This window comes from Anoplophora glabripennis, unplaced genomic scaffold (assembly GCF_000390285.2).
Source record: "Anoplophora glabripennis isolate ALB-LARVAE unplaced genomic scaffold, Agla_2.0 scaffold5, whole genome shotgun sequence".
In the NCBI taxonomy this organism is placed as follows: Eukaryota; Metazoa; Arthropoda; class Insecta; order Coleoptera; family Cerambycidae; genus Anoplophora; species Anoplophora glabripennis.
The window spans coordinates 126,608-146,985 of record NW_019416525.1 but is presented as its reverse complement, the minus strand read 5'-3'; the positions used below and the strand labels follow the sequence as shown (position 1 = coordinate 146,985).

The 20,378-nt window shown below is 35.1% G+C and overlaps 1 protein-coding gene across 1 annotated transcript in view; it reads left to right on the top strand.

Annotated features, from left to right (window-relative positions):
• The first annotated feature begins 325 nt into the window (after positions 1–325).
• Positions 326–20,378, top strand: part of LOC108907396 — a 32,016-nt gene continuing 11,963 nt past the window's right edge. Inside the window, exon 1 of the mRNA XM_018711059.1 lies at positions 326–476. The gene's annotated coding sequence lies outside the window, so the exon portion shown is untranslated. The remainder of the gene's footprint in view (positions 477–20,378) is intronic.

The window sequence follows — 20,378 nt, the reverse complement described above, 5'->3', positions numbered from 1 at the left end:
TTAAAGCCACTCGACATAACATCGCACAGACGCTTGGTGTAATAATTTTATCAGCCACTAATAAATAAAATAAATAAATCTATTTTTTATCTAAATCGCGCGATAAGCCAGCGCGCCCGAACGATGCTAGATCCGGCAACAGCGTCCCTTTGTATTATCATCATCTAGGAGCATGTAAGCCAAGGCCGAAGTGGCGACACGTGTATCCTTCTAGTGACCCACTTTTGCGGCAGCGGAGAGTCGCGAGGTCGCCCGAAGCGAGCTGATCAATACTTGAAAGCGAGCGTACTCTCCCCATCAAGTGTGCCTTTGTTCCGTTCTCCGTTCCAATCCAAAGCTCGCTGGGTTTTTTAGTCGTTGGAAAGCTTCGAGCGAGTCGCTTAGCGTTGGTTTTTGGTTGCTTGCGGTGACTTTTATGTTTAGTGTTTTAATTTTGCCCATTTCCTCCTGCAGATGACGTGGTGGATACTGAAACGGTGAGTTGCCTAAGCATTTTTGTTAATAGAAAGTTGCGCGGTTTTTGTGTGATGCCGATTTAGGTGAAGGTTCTTTGTCGGCGGTTTCTAAACAACGATTTGAGTTCTGTTCTGTAACAAGTTGTAAATCGGTCGTTGTGTATGAAATATCTGTTTTAGTGGGAGTGATTTTTTGATTTAAGAAATTCGCTTGCGTAAATTCGTTGGTACGTGTATGTTGAGTGATGTCGGTCAAGCTACGGTTTGTAAAACAGGTTTTGTAAAATCTCCAACGGAAATTTTTATTACGACATCGTACAGAGGCGTATGTACACATGTATTTTAAAAAATGTACAATTTTAGTGTGTTGTTCATTGCTGCATTTTACGTCAGTTATTATTTATTACCGTTTAATCAAAATAATTACTTTTAAGGTAACAAACATACGGTACGTAGTTAAATGTTAATTGTTTTATAAGTATGTATTCTATTTATGTAATTCTTTTAAATCTAATGGGGCTCCTAGAATTAATACAATGGTAAACATATTTAGTTTTTTATTGTTTACTGAACGATTATTACAGAGCTTAAGGCGTTTGATATTTAGACCTATACTTTTTAGGAATTTTACAGAACTTTGTAAAACTTAATTGAGCATTGCAAATGAAGAGAAAGATTAAGATCGAAAGAAATATGCAATGTAATTTATGTAAATAATAACTGATCGCTTTCTAGTATCTAATTTAAACATAGTTTAGTATAAGCTTTTTTCTCAAATATGGAAACGTATTTTTAAAACATTTTAGGTATTTCTGTTTATTTCAGCGGAATTAATGGAGCTGCATTTTATGCTTCATAGGCAGTGCGAAATTATAGAAACGTGAAGCAATGCGTATTTCCTGCTCGATTTGCTACTTTGCAAATTATTATGTTGATTACACATATATTTTTATGAATGCGAGGTTACCTTATGGTGAGTTATTGCGTTCTATTATCGTTAATTGTATCTTGATACATATTTTACTTTTTCAAAACGAAATTGACTCGGTTTTTGTTCATTAATGGTTTCAAGAAAACGAGTTGTTATTTTCGTGCTTTTCAATGCTGTACAGTGGCTGTCAAACGACGCTAGACTTGAGACCCCTTCAGAAAAAAGCAATTTAGGAAGTGTCCATGCAGGTGCACATCGATTAATCCGGGCAAACGACAAATATCGTCCGTCATTTCGAAATGGGCCGCTGCTGTCCGCATTCCGTTGTACCCCATTGCGCAACGTTGCAGCTGAAGCGGTGCCCCACGTGTATCGAGGTCAACGAACTGCCACGTGTCGCGGTGCGACGCGGACCGAGCTATTGCGCGTTCCCTCTTCTCCCAGCGCTCCAAAATAATACATGCGGGGAGTGAGGGGGCCAGGAGGAAGCGGAACGCTATCAAGTGCGCACTGCGTCACATTCTAATGTAGCTGGAGGGGCGGCCAATGCCAGCGCGCAGGACTGCCCCCACCGCTGCCGCGGCCTAGCCGCTGCAGAAAGTCGCCCGCGTTTCTTAATTTTGCAGAAATCGTCATGTAGTGTGCTTCGTTCGCGTTCAGACCTTCCTTTGGCATTATCCAGCCAGTGTCTTGTAATTTCCAGTGCGTAGTTGGGCCTTTACGCCTACCGCATAGGTCGCGGCTCGAGATTAAACATTTCAGCTCGAATCTATTCGACGTACGACCTACTTTCGCGATAACTTCCGCATTGCCGATCGGCCATCTTGTTTAACTCGCCTGCTACGTAGAACGGTTGCAATGTAATTTTTTTATTGCCGGTGATCGCATATTATTCACGATTTTTTTATTGCACCGTCGAGTGGTGATTTTTAAATTTCTCAAAGTGAGAACTTGGTCTGGGTTGTGCGGTTGGTTGTGTCGAGGGTTTTTCCCCGATGACGTCACACTTGTCCTGTGTGGTGTTTATCAGGATTCGGCTTGAATTTCCACGCCAAGACTTTCAATATGGGTGAACAGGGGAGTGATTTGGGCTTACTTTTTTTTAAATATAGTCAGTCTTTTTCTCTCTCCTATTAATCCATTTGTTGCCAACGAGGAAGACCGAACGGGCCCGCAATCGCTTCGCCAAGTTGTGTAATGGACTGTAGCTTACGTCACAGCCTTGTAATTTCCGTTTACCGCGTTCATGTTGTACTTTTTGTGTGATAAATGCGCGTAGGATTTATTTCACTGTATTCGATTGTTTTAGCGGCTGCAATTTCTCAACTTAAGATTGTAGAACTTTAGAATGCCTCTCGGATAGGGCGTGATATCAAAGTACCTACATTTCTTATCATTCCTTATCGTAGTGTGCCACGAACTTATTCGATCATTTGTTTCATTTAAGATTTAAGTTGGTACTACTAGGAATCCACCATAGATTTAAAGATCCGCGAGAGATATTTTTCGTCCATTGCCAGAGCCGTGAAATGGCGTCCCGCAGACATAGGGGTTGGGCCTCACCCTTTGTGAGATCAACCCCTGCGTAACCTTGACCAGACATGGGGCGGGGTGGCACGCACAAGACAGACGATGAGTTGTCGATTTAGCGGTTCGAAATATCCATCGCAACGCCGCCGAATCTGATGTAACAGGCATCGGTTCCGGCTTGGGAATTTTGCGAAGATGTTTTCATAATGGGTGATATAACGCGCGTTCAAGGTTAAATGTGTGCTATTCTATCGGGCCACGATTTGGGTCCGTGCACATTTAGGGTGCCTGAGAGATATTCGGGGCCGGAATCCGACCAATGGGGACGGCCGGTGCGATTTGGCACTCCCAAACTTTTCCATGGCAACAGCGATGTCACGCATCGCGAGCCATGGGCGCTTCTCGCGCTATTTTTTCGGGGTGAGGGGGCTAGTACCGTCCATTTAGGATCGTTTCATTAAAATATTACTTTAACGCAATTAAAACAAGGCAATTTTAGCTGCTAGTACTTTTTTAATTATGTTTCTTCGCGATAATATCGATGAGTAAAATTGTAATCATACTTCCCTTTTTCAAGGTTAAAAGGGCATATATTTTTTATAAACATTTAGGTATGAACGTAAATATTAAAATTTACCCTTTTAGAACAATCGGACAATAACTGAAAGCATTTATTTTAACGTTGGATGCACTTTTTGGAAACAAGGATTAACTCTACCTCTCAAATTTCGATAAATGACTTTTTGAAGGTAACTAATCATGTATCTACAATATGGGTCATTTAGGTAGGTTTATTTTGTCGTTTGAAGAATTTTTTTATTCATGTTTTAAGCACAATCATTTCAAAAAACTTGGCACATGTGTGTTCAAAGAAATACTTATATCATATATGGTTATCACTTTTTTAGTAATATAAATTTCAATGGTACTTATGTTTCCTATCAACTCCTTCGATATTCAATCGAAAGAGGCGTGAATTTTATTTTAGAAATTGACCTTAGTAGGTACATTTAGTTTATAAGACAAACTGACAAAAAAATTTGTACTGTCTACTTGTATACAGCTGTATAAAAACCGACGACCTAATATAATTATTTTTATTAAACAAACATATTCGTTGTATCCTTAAAAAATGTAAATGCTTAAATACAGGTTACAGAACTCCACTAAATACATTAAATGTCTAAATAGACCCGAAATTGTTAATTGAGTTCCAAAAGTTTTGCCGCACCACTTGAAAAGCATTTAGCGAAGTTTAAATATTTAAAAATCCGAGGAAGAAAGTTTGTTGGGTTTAATTGGGCGACTTCGTTACTGATCTTTCAATCCTTCTTTCTCAAATTGTTTATAAATAGTTTATTAGAAGTTCAGATAAATCATATAAGACGAAATTTATTGAAATTTAAAGATAATAAAAATTTAAATATTAGAAAAGTACATGAAGATCCAAAACTACACAAAAAGTATGAAACAATGGTAGACTTTGTAATGCAGATGCGCTGCTACTCAAAGGAGCTACTCTCTTATACTAAAATACATAAAACAATGTATCAAGCATAAGTAACGGAATTTCGATTAACCTACATAGTTGAGAAAAGTGGCTCATGTTTCCGAATAACAGTTTTTTACAAGAATAACTTCCCGATGAAGAGAATATTTTATTGTAAGAAAAATATATGGAATTACAAGAACAGTTGGGGATATATCAGATTTAAGAGATAAACCTTTAAATTCCTTTTCTGTACGAACCGTCACTAAGGTCTAATATTGACTTACGTTCTTTCAAAGAGATATTCACGTGTTGTTAACATTAAATATTTAATAATTTAATACATCCTTGATCGGAAAATACGTTGGTTGTTTGTGAAGGAAATGGACTTTCTTTTTGAGATTTGTTCGCCATTTTGTTTACTCTTTCATGTTTCTACAAATTTTGTTGGGTTAAAATAAATTCTTTATGGGTATTTTGGAAAATGATTCACAAACACTATTTTTAAGTGTTTTTATTTGATATATGGTATAACAGGTCTATCATAATGCAAAAATAAACTATCTAGGAAGAGTGTACTAGAGAGACCGGAAAAATTGGGAGTTATAAAAGAAAAACAATTTTTTTCTCCAGAAATATGAAAAAAAAACCGCCATAATTCGAAAAGACTGAACATTTGTTAATATCTAAGCCATTAAAGGGTTCTTGACCACCATGTTTGGTGATATAAATAAAATACTAACATTTCACTTAATTATATAAAATATGCAGGGTGTTCTTTTATAAATATGCACTTACGAGTCTATAAATTGAATAGATGGATATCAAATCTTGAAATTAAATAATAATAACGTTCTACTTAAATTTTAGAAAAGCTTCGAATGTGATTTTATCTAAGTTGGTATACCTATCTCGAGTAGAGTATTTTTATGACAATAATTTCTTTATTAGATTATTTTTTTTACTTAAAAGCTAAACATAGTGTCTAGAACTTTTTCTATCCTAGATTTTGACAAAAGTTCAATTTTTTTTAATTTGTCTAGGAACTTTCCGATGCCCAATTTTTCCGAAAATATCGAATCTTGACTACTGAACCGCAGAAATTTTTATTTTCATACCACATATCATTTCGGGGAATCGATCTACGCACGATACGAACACATGCCGAAAAATAACAACCTGCCCATTGTCGTGACAAAAATAAACCTCATTATCTGCGAAAATTACGTCTTAGATCGCGCGAGAAACGTCGCGGCGAGACAAACAAGCGCGAGGAGATCGACTTCTGACTCCCATAAACAAAAATCCTCGATAAGCATTAGGAAATTTTGAGAATTAACCGCCGAAATCGTAACGGTTTTGCGTTGGCAGATAAGCGCGCGCCAACAGCAGGAAGTCGGCCGATTTGTTTGGCAGACAGGGGCGGGGCGAGCGATAGGACGACGACGGGCCAGCCCCAACCGATTGGCAGAAAAAGTATCTCGGTGATATGGTGATGCTGCCGACCCTGAACTGGATAGGTTCTGAAGAATAGTCGATGGAAGCGCCATAGATTACAAAGACGATCCCTGAAGAAGTGTAAGGGACTGGGATCTGGCGGTTTTGGTGGATACCCCCTTTTTATAAATATAATTCAGTGCTAAATAAAGACAATACCAAGAGGCGTCATCGGCTGAATGATGATAAAAAAATACGTCGGATAAGTTTCAAAATATGGTGGCGAGACGTTTAAAGATAATCTAGCAGGAATCACCCTGTATATATTTTGGTAGATATTCGATTAATTCATTTTTACATTGCTGCCGCGCTGATACTCCACTAAATCATGCCGCGCTGCTCGCCCTGTGGAACCGCTTATGCCTACTTCCTACAACACAAAAAGCGGTTTCGTAGGTTGAGAACATGCATAAAAAATCGGTCAGCGAATAGCGCCTGGCCATGACCGTTTACGTAATGTAATATGAAATAAATTAACGACCAACTGGTTGAGTGGAATTGATGCCTGACAACTATCTACACGGGAGTTAATAGAGGCATGCCTAATGGAAAATGAAGTCTCGTTTATATTGCCTTCATGAAAAAAAAGGCACAACGAAGTCTTGAATTGAATTGGAGAGAGGTCCTTTATTTTTTTGGATAGCTTGATAGGTCAAATCAAAAATGTTTCCTACAAGAAGTTGAAACCAAGTTTAATTTTTCAGCTTCTGTTGCTGTTTATTGCGACTTTATTTATTTATTTATTTATTTATTTATAAAGTACAAACTATAAACAATAAATGATACAGTTTAGAGAACAGTGTTAGGTTCTGTTACAAAACAGATGTAAAATTTTGGACCATTTATCTAACCCAACTTACGAAACAAACAACTCTAATTGTTATTTGTGGTTATAATATATAATGCATAACTACCTAGTTTGTGATTATTTCTGAGCATGAGCGCAACTGAATGAATGACCAATAGCTTCTAGATAGACCGATCAAAATAACTCATTTAGAGGGGAAAAAAATGAAAATTGTTACCTGGACTTTTATAAGTGGAAATGGTAAAGGGGCTTATAATAAACGAAAAGTTATGAAAAATTGTATCATTGGGATTTCTGGTAAAAGTTGACGTCAGACAAAAAAGTATCTATTACAAAAGTTGTAGATCATGCAAAAATCTACAACTTTTGTAGAGATCATTTTTTAATATAACCTCAAAATTTCCGAGAATCTCGAAAAACAGGTTTTTTTCTGATTTTTCGTTTTTTATTTCTCATTTCCGCAAAAATAATTCAGTTTTGACGAAACTTTGGTGAAAATATACCTTTCTCTGTCTTAAATAACCTCAAATTTTTTTAGATAAAAAAATCAAGAAGTTTCTGAGATATTCATTTTTTTCGGCCTGAAACACTTTTTTTCAAAGATAAATTCTACTTAGAAAAATCATCGCACAGAGTTCTGCCGATAATCATTTCTTTCGTTTTGACATATACTTTTTGGTAAAATAAAAAAATCTTTAATCACAGTTCAAAACATGCACTTTTTTTGAAAGAAAAGTTTTACTTAAAAAAATCATCGTAGAGTTCTGCCGGTAATCATTTTTTTCGTTGACATACCTACTTTTTGGTAAAATAAAAAAATTTGTAATCACAGTTCAAAAACATGCTCAAAAATGCAAAAAAGTAAAAAATGACTTGCAACAATGAATTTTTCAATACCTAATTGTTGATAATTTGTTTAAATTTAAAAAAATAGAAAACTGATTACACCATTCAATTGTACGGAAAAAATATAAAAAAAACTGTCTCATTGTTTAATACAAAGCTATTTTTGTACAGTATTGCTATCAACATAAGTCGAATAGTGAATAAATAAAATAAATAATAATTTTTTTTCCGTAGGATCGATTAGTGTACTTATTTTTTTTTAAAGTTTGATGAATTCATAGATATACAGTGTGTCCAAGATAAGGATGGGTTTAGGCATTAGGATCTAGGAAACGGTAAGAGATACGGGGTGGCTCAGATTAGAAAAAAGTTGTGTTTTTTATACCTAACAATATGCCGTTTAGAAAGTTTTAAAATTCCGGGTAGTTCCGAAGATATCCGAAAAAACCCGAAATTTTGCAAAATTGTTTATTTTTCGCTGGCTTTATTTGAAAACGAATTTTAAAATAAATTACATATTTAGAGTGCCACTTTTTTCGCTCTATACAATGGCGTCAACATTTTTGCAATCCGTCGTTTCGTCTTCAAGGAGCCATCATCGGGTTAATTTTTTTAAATACGTTGCTGCTATTTTTATGACAAAATCTAGTCATTTTTAATTCTGAATTAGAGGATACTATTGTAATCGCTTAAAAAGTTTTTAGCTTGTTTTAGCTATAATTTAAAATTTTTCCTGAGTACGGCTCTGAACCCTTTCAAAATATCTATTGGATGAAGTCATAACAGTATAAAAGTCAATACCGCACAAAATATCCAACAATTTTTTACTACTAGCAAATAGCAATATTAATTAGAAATAATAAAATATTTCATAAATTCGTATTATTTTTATATAAGGTACAACTTTTTAAATTATGGATTAAAAAAAATTGTTGAATATTTTGTGCTGTATTCTCTCATCTCTCTCTCTCTCTCTCTCCTCCAATAGATACAGGTATTTTGAAAGCGTTCAGAGTCGTACTCAGGAAAATTTTTTATGATAGCCAAAGACCTTTTAAGCTTTAACCAAAAAGTATACTTCGTTAAAACGAAAAAAATGATTACTGGCAGAACTCTGTATGATTTTTTTAAGTAGAATTTTTCTTTGAAAAAAAGTGCTTCAGGCCGAGAAAATGAATATATCAGAAACTTATTGATTTTTTTATCTAAAAAAATTTGAGGTTAATTAAGACAGAGAAAGGTATACTTTCACCAAGTTTCGTCAAAATTAAATTATTTTTGCGGAAATGAGAAATAAAAAACGAAAAATCAGAAAATACTCTGTTTTTCACATTTTTCTCGGAAATGTTGAGGTTATGTTAAAAAGTGACCTGTACAAAAGTTGTAGATTTTTGTATGATCTACATCTTTTGTATTGGATACTTTTTTGTCTTTCGCCAGAAATCTCAATGATACAATTTTTCATAACTTTTCAACCCCCCAAATCAACCCTCCGCCGCCCCTGCTCACGCATTTATTTTTTTTAAATTTGTTATAAGCCCTTTTACCATTTCCACTTATAAAAGTCTAGGTAACAATTTTTTTTTTTCCCAAATGTAATTTGGTTGGACTAAGAAGCTGTAACGTACTTTTACCTTTATTGTAAAAATTCAATATATGGGAATTCCTTGAAATCATGTCGATAATATTAGTACCCACACAAAGGCAGCAACGTTTCATATCGGTTGCGTCCTCATTTGTATATTTTCGGTTACCGTAATCGAATTTTGTTCACATTTAGGCCTTTGCTGACATGAGCCTCGACTTCACTACTTGGTATTCACTTCGCAGTCTTTTTCATTGTTTTTTTATACAGATTACATTGTGGCCTTGAGTGGAGCTGAAAATAAACCGCGTTTCCTATGTTCACACAGTCAGGAGCGTAGACGAAAAAATTTGCATCTATTGGAGCTTGAAAATTGGCTTGGTCTCATGTTCCAAGGAAATTCTGCAAGATGGGTGTAGATGTTGACAATTAAGCTATAGAAGACTGGATAAGTCGGCTTTTTAGTAAAATTATTGTTCTACGCAATGATGATACATGAATATGATGAAACAAAAAACCAACATGGCAGCAGAAATTGGAGACGCCTGGGTCATGATGATTCCAATAGATATTTTTAATAATATGTACTTTTTGAACAAACCGCAATGCTTTTTCTAGGTCTAAGATTTTAAAGGACCACACACATTAAAAAGTGTTCTCGGTCAAAATTGAAAATTGCTGTGAATACGAGTTATCTTTGGCCTCTGGTATAAAGCTCCGATCATAAAAACTCCAGCAAATGGTTTGTTTGTCTGTTTTTGGCCTCTTTTAGTCCTTTTTTCATACTCAAATTCCGTTTTGTTTGGATTTTTTATTAATTACTAACAAATTCAATATAAGTTATGGAACAAACAGACGACTTAGCAATTATTCTGCACACAAGTCTTACTGCTGCAGTTTTTTTCATTAAACTGTCTATATTTAGTTTTTCATATCTGGCTCACAGTAGCATACAATCATTATTCGTTTACTGCTGAGTCACATGTATGTTTCTTCAATTTCGCACGTTTTTTAAAACCTTTTCCAATACCTGCCACATGTTTGGCAATCTAACAAGACTTTCTGCTTAATTATTTTTTTTTAACCTGCCACCTGTCCCGGTTTTGGGCTGACAGAAAAATGTTATATGAAATTTATAAATAAAACAATAATTATAGGAAAGTTCGGTTTCACTTTTTATAGGCTATCCCACGTGACAGACTTTTCCGGCATCTGAAAATTAACGTAACTTTCCGAAAGTTTCCCAACGTAACAGTTTTGTGAATGACAGGTTCATTAAAGTGAATTTGATTGCCTAATTTGATTGTATGAAAGTGAGTTTTTTTCATTCATCCCAGCTGACAAGAGACCACTAACAAATTGTCCCTTGAACATAACTTTGCACACCATTGATATAAAAACAGTATTTCGGTGACACAACTGCAGTGTTGGAAAATTTCCGAACTAGTTGCCAGTTGAGACTTCTTAAAATGTCGGCTGTCTTTAGAAGAAATTGTGAAACTGAAACTTTTCCTAAGAAAAATGGACCAGGGCGGATCTGTTTTGAGGTGGATGTGAGAGGGGGCAAGCAAATTTTTTCTGGATTACTTTCAGTACAACTCACGTAATAAAAGTGTAGATCCCTAGATTTGGGCGAAGTCCGGAACATTTTCAAAATTGCAAAAATGTTTAAATGTTTAGTTTTTTACTTATATCTTGGAACCTATGCATTTTGGAACAATATTGAAGAGGAAAAAAGTTTTAGAATCGAATTTTGCGCAATATACTGTAAGTTAAAAATGTTTAAATTTATTACCGATGTTGCAAAATAGCAATAATTGATGAAAAAAAAGGCAAAATCGTTTTTTGCATAATTTTTTAAAATTATTTTAATTGCTCCGAGGCCATTCTATATTTGGTAAAGAAACTTTAGAGTACAATAAAACAACACACCAAATTTCATTAAAATCGATTCGATAGTTTTCGCAAAATAATTTTTCAAAATGTTGCAGAGCCTCAAATAAAGCAATTTAGATACTTGAAAATTTTTTCACATAGAAAAGACCGCTTAACCTTCCAAATGGTTTTTGAAAAATTGAAATTGGTTAATTAGGACGGTCACAGTTAAGCCACCAAAATTGATCGAGGATTGATTTTAAAGCTACGATATTATGCTCGTTGATTTTCTGGTATCAGTGATGACAACACTTGATTTAACCATTGAGACCACCACACCTCGAGTTTAACAGACTGGACTTTCCTATTTCGGAGCACCTTCCAGGAAACCCACGCACCGAAATCGGCCCAATATTTCAAAAATCGCGGTGCCAGCTTGATGACGAGGTATTTACCTTCTGTGCATGGTCGATCGCGTCCTAGGAATTACTGTTAGATAACAGAAGGCAAGTAAGAAGAGTGTCAGCGTTGTCCGCCGCTCTTCGGATGTTTTGTAACTCGGTATTGCGCTATACAGCTGGCGTGGTTTACTGGGCTCAATTATTACGGTGGAAATTTCCGAGGATCGCGAGAGAAATGCGTTTGGATGGGATTAGAAACTCGTTTCGCGAACAGAGGCGGCTCGTCGGGAGCGGGGAAGACGAAGATCCTGTTCCTTCCCAGATCGAGTGGACTCGGGCTTGGTGTTTCAACTCGACAATACTGAACCACATGTAGAAGTGGGCTGAGAAGGGTGTGACTAGAGAAACGGACACAAAGGGGTAACTTACGATGTACAGATGGTAGTCCACCAGCGTTTGGTGTTCACATATACAAAGGACGAACTCTCCGTACAAAAATGGACATTGTTCATGGATCTCTACATCAGTACAGGTATACTGAAAACACTAATTATCACTAAAGAGTTAGTAGAAACAAAGTCGGTTACTGTTTTGTCTTATTGGGGCTTTCCACTCGAAAAGTTTACTTATAATGCTTACTGTAAATTTTTTATAGTACCTCCTAATCCACTCTTTCTCGACTGAAGATCTTTTGTCCCGTTTTAGGTTAATATTACAAGCGTCCACACTACAAATTGTAACTCCAGATTTTACCAGGAAATAGAAACCCAAGAACAACAGCTCCTATGACACGGGACACAGGCAATTAAAAAATACAGGTCAAAACTGTAATATAGTAAATTTATTATCAAAAAATTATTAGAGAATCCTCAGAAATCGTTATGAATTTAATAACTTCCACTGAAAAAGGTAATTGTTGCTAGCACTACTATGTCATTGTTGTTATTAAAATTGATCACTGTTTAGTTAAATTGTTTCTTATATGCATGTGTCAATGCGAATCTTCCTATTAATGAACATCTAGGAAATGGACGTAATTACCCATAAAGCGTAAAATAAAAGAGGTGTAACGCAGAGATCGAAATAACTTTATGACACACGGATCATCAAGGTGAATCATTAAATAATTTACTGCAGGGTGTTAAGTGTGCTGTAAATGAATATGGTCGAGAAGTAAAGTTAGTTCTTATTGCTTTTTATTATTTGTCCATTTCAAATAAAACAAAACCACGTCGGGTGCCAATTTTTTTTGGCGCCCAACGAGGGACTTACTAATATCATCGATAGTTTATTTTTTATGCATGTAACTTTCTCTAGAATCAATCTTATTGTCTCGCGACCATAAACGATGGGAACGGGTGTCGCTTGGTGTTGCAGAACTAGCGCTGAACGCGGCACGTTTTCCCCCCGAGATTAAACACTTTATGTGTGGTCGACACGGCAATTTCGAACGAGTCGTGTCGACGTAATACCGCAGCAATTTTCCCTGGCTGTTTAGCAAAACCTATCGCGGTTTTGCATATCGCCGGAATGAAATTCTCGAGATATGCATTACAGTGATCGTAATGAAACCAAAACCGTGTTTGCGTTTAATGTTTCACGGATGGTATGTTGTTCACTCGCATTTGTTGCAGTTCGAGAAATTATTCTAGATTGGAGTGGTTTTTATAGATTTACGGAAATCACATCGCAAACGGTTTGGAGCTTTTATCTTGGCTTTGATAATTTAAAACATACAGAAAATTGATATCTTCCGTGACCAATAAATCTCCTGCAATGTCTAATCTATCTTAATCGTCTATAAACCGTCACATTGTCCCAATAATGATAGTTTTAACAAAAGGGCGGTGATTGCGATTGCATAATTGAGGAATGTTATGCAGATTTAACCTTTAGTCTCGAGCCACGACCATTTATTACAGTGTTTCAGTCATGGTCACCCATAATTGAGCAAAAGCTGGTTATTACAGAACGAGTTGTCGGTGTATGTGGGTTTCCTTCAAATACTTTTTCACCGCCGTATTAATCGCTTTGGAAAATAATAAGGGGGTTGTGACAGTGAATTATAATGTCAAATTTATTAACTAACTCGACTTTGGATACCTATATCTACAATGAGAAAAAAATACGATATAACAGACTAGAAAAATTGATGAAATCGTTGAAATTCAAAATATACTGTTACAAATTTTAATAGTGCAAAAACTATCTGTTAACTATCAAAAATTGGGACGCCACTGTCTAACAGAATAGGTAAGAGTAGGTAGCCATTTTGTTATAAAAAGCGTTCTCGCTAAATTATAGCGCAAAGCTATCATTTCCAGTTCACTTAATTAAGTCTATCTACCAACTTTTTTGTGAGGTGGTAAAATAAAAATTAAAATAATAATATCGCAAATCACCCCGTTCCGACTCCTATTACCGGGCGAGAAAGAAAACAGCTTTTAAATTTTTTTACACAGCAAGCCGCGGTTTTTCCAGGTTGGTTTACGATTATGGTAATAATATTAATATGAAGATAATTTATAATCGTGACCTTCGTGATTCATAGAAACATGTGCATCGTTAGAAATGGTAGAATTTGAATATGCTTAGAAACTTGTCTTGGTACGATGATATCATACAATAATATAATAACTAAGGGAATTAATGAAAAGGTAGTATAGATAAACCAGCTGTAGCTTCTTGGTCTTTGTCAAACTTCAGAAGAAAACAGCAAAATTAATTATATGATTAATAGTAGAAACAAGGCATATGGGATAAGTTCCAGGGAAGTTTCCTGATATTTATGCAAAATTTTATAACATACAAGAAGATAGGCGATATCCATTATATGATTTATCCATTCGTATTATTTTGAATGGAGTTGCAACGTGTAGAAAAGTCACCAGACTGCCGCCTGATTTACGGGGATAATTTGGACATTTTCGCTGCTATAACATGGACTTACAGTTAACTATTCACTAATTCTGTGTAGTATTGCATCAGCTACCGAAATGTTCCAGACGTTTTAATTGATAGAGATAAATTAATTACGCCTAAAAGAAATTTTCTCGATAAAACAGTTCTAAAACGTGCTACATGTTCAAAAAAAAAACGAATTTATTAAAATCCTACTTGTAAAACATTAAATATATCCCGATTATGGTTCAATATTAATTATGGCAAAGTGCGATAAAAAATTGAAACGCCTGGGTAGTCACAAATGAAAGTATATAGACTGGCCACCTATCTGTTTGCTTTATAATTATGGTAATACGATATCTAGTAGGCGTTTTAGATATGTAGGTACATAGCGACATGTTTACCGATCGCTATTGATAAAAATGAAAGGACGTAATTAATAACGGGCTTTTAATTGAACCTGAAATTTCGAGAGGTGACCGGAAATTCCGTTTCCTTACTTGGAGAGGCGATTCTACAGATGAAAGTATTGAAAACACGAGAGAAAACTTTTATGAACATCCAAACTTTGCCCTCAGGTGTCGCTTGGTATACATTATATACTATACAAGCAATATTATAACATAATCATCATGTTGTAGATCTTGATTTTGTTATTTTGGTCGCTCTATCAGAAAATACCCGCGATTTATGTTAACAAGAACTGTTATATACGTGAGGAACTGCTATTTTGTGTCCCTTGTCGCGATCAAATAATCGGGGCGATTTTGATTAATTCGCGAGCAAAAGTCTGGAGCGGAATCCGAAAATAGCTACACTTGCTAACGGAGTATATTTAGAATCCGATATAGATTTACCACAGGGCAATAGTTGTATAAAACGTAAATGTAATGTTTCTGGAAGGTACTCAGAGCACTCGGTTTCAAAATCAATTTGATAAACACCGAAATAATTGCTATAAGTGCTATAAATAGAGTAATGGTCTCCGCACGATTAGTTAAAGATATTAAGGGTAAGTGTATCTGGTCATAAAGCACGCGTAGAATAATATTTGGCCACCTCTTCTCCCACACGAGTCACTGAGCCACTACACCTTCAATAGGGTTCTTATTAGATTTGTGAGGATAAATAACAGCAAAATTATGACCGATACTCAAAGTTTGTGCAATATCTGTAATTTTGAGAAGTAATTATAAAATAATGAAAAAAAAATCACTCTGACGCCACGTATCATTTTAATTATCAACTTTTGGACTAAAGTAAGTTGTCACAATGTAAGTCCACCCTGTATTTTCACCCTGCCGTGCGTGATGCCAAAAATTACCCATTTGCATAGATAAGCCCTTAATTAATTGCAAATATGACTCGGAATATCCGTGCACCGGCCAAAGGTGGATATACAGCCAAAACTAATGAGTATTTCGGTGCACGAACATCGAGAAATCGATAGAATCAAGAAATGGCCGCCGGTTTGTATTTATAATGCTGTGAATTAATAACTTCTGGGTGAGAAAATTTTGCAAGCTGTCTTCTTGTAACCTGAATATCTATTTTGGGCTATAATCGAGGAATGCGGAGTCCGTTCTATCGATGCTTATATGGTTCTCCATAAAAAGGTAATGGATCAGTTGGGAGGTCTGACGTTTCAAGAAACATATCGTCTTCATCTTCAGAAGACACCTCAAACAATATTAACTGCGTGATTACACCACATTACACTCGAGAAAAGTGTTACTGTTTTTCTACAAGAACACGAAAAACTACGTTGCTTTTACTCACAATTTTTCTAAAACAATTAATGTATTTAGTCTTTCTGCTCGTGTACGATGTCTTTGTTTTGTTTACAAAGAAATACAATGAAGTCACACTTCCTTGTTATTCACCTTAGCATTAACTTTTTTCTACTAATGTGAATTAATTGCAAAAATTATAAGTAGGTAGTGCTTCCGCTTCTTGATTTCGCTTATAGTAACTCTTAAAGAAAAGGAGCTAGGTGTATAATTTTGAAACGTAGGTATATTAAATTGTAAATTAAAACATTGGAACATTACCAAGTAATAACAATTAAAAACAATTATGTTAATTAGTGTGATTAGTGATTAGTGCAATTGCGATAATTTCTTCTGTAGTTAAAAATTAAACTCAGGTTTAAAAATAAAATATGCTTGTGGCTCGTGTAAATCTTTCTAGTCCGATATCCCGAAAAGAAAAAAAATACATAAAAAATGTAGCGATGTAGATGGTTCAGTGACCTGACTAGATTTTCTCAGCAACTTTTGAAATATAAGCAATGAATGAACTTCACACACCAAAGTCAAAAAATTGCTTTATTTCCTTATTTTGGTTTAATTCTTTTCATAATTCTCTGACGCCTCTATTAATTTTTGATAAATCAGTTTGGGGTGTTTTAAGCGGAACATCCTGTATAAATTTTTGACAAACTCCTTAAAGTAATAAAAAAAAGCTTACGACTCATTACAAAGTTGCAACCCTTAAAAAACATCCCTTATAATAAAATAAAATATTGAAAACTTGAGATGTTTTAATGGTATGCATATGTTGAATTATAAACTTTTTATTTGTTTTCAAATGATCTATGATATATTGCAACTTTTTACCACCCAAAAAACCCTTACGGAAGACCTACCCCTCATAAAAAACCCTACCCCCTATAGAAACATTTCCTAAAAATTATGTGAGTATGATTTTATTTAATTTTATTGAATTTATTCTTAATATTTTTTTATTAAATTAATATCAAATACATTTTTTTTTATAAATTATTAATGGATACGTGTGTGTATGTATATTATTAAAATACTTACTCAAATCAGTCAGTTTACAAGTGCTCCAAAGTACACAAAGATGATTTGATTAATTTTACCGAAAAATACGCAGTTATAAATTTACTCAAACTCAAACATTTTGTAGGGAATTTAAAGCACTTTAAATTCTGTGATTTGCAGTTTTTTTGAGCCCTTCGTTTTTTAGATTTGTAAGCTAAAAGGGCTCAGGAAGTGCAGTCTTGAAGCTAAGTTTTGAGCTTCTAACGGTCATAATTCAGTCAAATTTTGTCCTACAAAAATTTAAAAAAAGCAAATTGTTCAGTAAGAAAGCTACAATTTCTTATTCTATCATTTTTTTATAACTGTTAGTTTTTGAAATATTTTGAAAAAAGGCGATTTTTAAAAAAAATTTAAAAATGTTATTCAAAAGTAAATGATTTTTTTTAAAATTTAGGCTTCTAAAATCATTCAAATTCCCAGAATCTACTGTTAATACATAAATAAAGTAAATTGCAGAAGGAATACATTTAATTTTGTTTCCGTCAAGTCATTAATTTTAATGCAGATATTTTTTTTCTCAAAAATCAAGACAATAATTTTATTTTGATTGTAACATCATTAGTTTTCATGCTAACGACTTCTACCATCAATCAATTTAAAGGTCTTTTCAAGAACTTTAATAGGTGTTACATAAGTTTTCCTCGAAAAACCTTTAATTTTTTCCCACGTTGAATGTTTCGATTATAGCTATCTTCGAAATTGACTTCAACTTCTGGGAGTCATAACTCGAGTTCTATACCATCTACAAAAATAAAAAAACAAGCAATCTCTTTGCTATTTAATTACCTTCATTTTTGTTTATGGTAATTTTTTTGATAAACCTTGTAGTTTTTGAGATATTCGCGGAAAATGGCTCAAAAACATGCATTTTTGGGCTAAAAACGAACATGTTTAGGCGCAAATAACTCAAAAAGTATTGACTACAAAAAATTCGTCCGTCTATCAAACCGTGAGGTTATTTTTAATAGAGTAAAGGCACACATCGGCACTAACTTTTGTTTCTTGAGCTATTCCATTCCATCCGAAAAAATTGGTAGCCAAAATGCTTCAGTAACTGGACTATATAACAAGAACAATTTCGTATATTTCACAGTGTGATGTTCGGATAGCATTTGTCTTGGTTCAGTGCATTGCAATTTTGTAACAATTCGGCATTTTTTCAACGAATCGAACAGATTTCGCAACGCTTCAGTTCACCATAAAGTAATTTTAAATATGAAGGAACCGTGGCTAGTTGGGTATTGTTTTGTGTCAAGTTACTCCTATTTTACAAAAACCTACTCATTCTTCACTTTTATTCGTTGTATTCTAAGTTTATCAATTCTTTTAAGTCAACTTGTATTTCGTCATGACTTCTCCGCAATATCGATAAACAGTTCTTTCAAAGTTTTCGGGTAATGATTTCCATTTTAACACCTCACCGTAAGTTACAAGCGTTATGTCACCCTTGGCGTTTTACTATTAGTGAAGTAATTGCGATGCTGGCAAGCCTCTGACTGCCCATCAACTTTCTTCTTCGTTGAGAGGCCGTAAATGTCGCTCTTAAAGGGAACCTGACATGTGGCGCAAGACCACCCGGGGGCGTATAAGGTAAACGAAGAAGAGGTCATCCGAAGAGGTCATTGCGTGAGTCTAAAGGCGAACGCACATCGGTGCGACGCTAGACCTGCGCACAGCCCTGTAACGCAATGAGGTATTGTAATTAATTAGGTTTTAGAAAGGTATATTTCGCAGAATTTTGAAAAAAGCTTTGATATAAACACACGAGCACATTTTGGACATGTTATATACCACTGAAACAGCGCTTAACTTGCGTTTCACTGCTTAACTTTAACCTCGAGCGTATTGATCATGGAGGATCAATACCGAATGAAATGAAGCCATTCCAGAGCCGTTTACTGAGGTTGCTTTATCTCATTTACTTCTGCAGTGTGTTTTCTTTCAATTAAGGGGCAGTGAGTCACAATTATGGGCGTATTTATTGTCTCCATGCTGTATTCTCAACGTTTTATAACGCAAAAAACAAGAATGTATGTGATGACATGGTGTATTATTGTTATAATGCACGTAATTGCTCAAATGTTTTGTACATTTTCACTAAATACATGCTCTTGTTAAGGCGAGTAAAAATTTCATATAAAATTAGAGTTAATCCAAAATCATCACGTACATTTTAGAATTGAACCGCGGTGATCTGTTGCGGGATCACCACTGGAGACGCTGATTGTGAAGACGAAACGTTTGAAAACATTGGATGTGACCAGTTACAGTTTATAACTAAAAATAAGAACCGAAATGAAGATCAGGGGGGCCTAGGCGTTCTGATAGCCTACCCCGAGAACAACAGGGGCAGGGAAAACGTTCGTTTTCTAATACAGAGCGTTGGAATTTAAAAAAAAATGTCATATTTATTTAAATACCTCTTAACGTCAAAAAACTTGACTAACTGAGGAATTATTTAAGTGAATGAGGTCAAATTACTTACTGGGTCGCGTTAACCTAAATAGTAAATTATTCAACATTCACATAGCCTTTTTGATAAGAGGATGACCTTCGCGATTCATAGGAATCGTCGATCCAAGAACATCTGCAACGCAAATGTTACAATTCGTTAGAAATCTCAAATCGCTTGCACCATATGTGGCAAGTGTATTAGAAAAACACGCTAATATGCGCGGAGATACTACGTGTGGACTGTGAGAACCAATTGCTTTTTACAATAGAGCACATCCACAGCTCGATACGTTTTAAAATCACACGAAGGTGTCGTAAAGGAAGGAGAGAACGATGTAAATCACCCATTCATTGAAACCTTACACATTCCCGGTGAATAATTCAATTTTTCAACCAAGATATCCTCGGATTCATGTTTATTTATACTGTTCCACAGTGAATTCATCTCTGCCTAACTGAACATGAGCGGAATATGCTAACAAGTCAATTACTAGGCATACAAATGGCCTTGAAGACTTGTAGGATGTTGAAATCGTAATGATTTATGTAAGGATCGGTACAGGGACATCACCCAAAGATCCTACTTTGTTTGGGCTATCGACACATCTCTGCGGCTAAGCACCAGTATCAACGAGGATGAATAGAAGGGAAATAACGGGCATTTATTATGGACTTCGAATCTAGTACAAGAATTATACCAAAGTTTGTGAATATAATCTAATATCCAACGTTTACTTCTTAAATATGCCGTAGGTGG